Source organism: Rhamphochromis sp. 'chilingali', assembly GCF_963969265.1.
Source record: "Rhamphochromis sp. 'chilingali' genome assembly, chromosome: 11".
Lineage (NCBI taxonomy): Eukaryota > Metazoa > Chordata > Actinopteri > Cichliformes > Cichlidae > Rhamphochromis > Rhamphochromis sp. 'chilingali'.
Window position 1 is genome coordinate 19,574,267 of NC_137938.1, and position 805 is coordinate 19,575,071.

Consider the following 805-nt stretch of genomic DNA (forward strand, 5'->3'; position numbering starts at 1 on the left):
ACATGACATGACACTGATAACGCCCGCCACATGAACTTGCCTGTGTAGGACAAAGGTGATGGCGCCTCACCCCCGTGTGGTTCTGAGAATAATGAGCCCCCTTCTGCCTATGAGCCGTATGTCGCTAATGGGGTCAAGCAGATGGGTGGGGGAACCGTCATGTGGTCCATAAAGACTGCTTGTGTGTATGTGTGTGCCCAAAAACAAGACCCATATCGTTAGCTTCATAGCATAAGTGCCTAAGTCATTGACTTAGTCAAATGACTTAGGCAATTATGCTATGAAGCTAACGATATGTGTGTGAGCTTGTTTTTGAATTTTGAGATGTAGATCGACGGGTGGGTGTGTCTGGGATTGTAGTTTTCAGCTGGGCAGAGTTTTAAGCTGTTCCTCTGTCACGTCTGCATTCTTGAGACCCTTACCTATGTTGTGTTGGTGCCTGCCTCCTCCTGCTTCTAGGCGTTGCACAGTACTAATGATCGCTCGCTTTAACCGAGCCACACCACGCATGCACTTTTAAAAGGGGTCAATACAGTGAAATGAATCAAAATATGGGTTTTTACTTGGCAAACCCACATAGCCTTACTAAATTTCATTCATGAGCAATTTCTAAAACCATCTTAAATGTTCTAGACGTCATTATTATGCACCATTTTTATATTAAATCAGAATTTCTCTGGAGCTGGCCTCATCAGCCTTATATGAAAGTTGTGTGCATCTCCTCCGCCTTGGCATGGGTTTGTAAGCCACGCTGGTTGGTGCTCATTCGCTCAGCTGAAGTCCAAGCCTCGGCGTGAGACTCCAC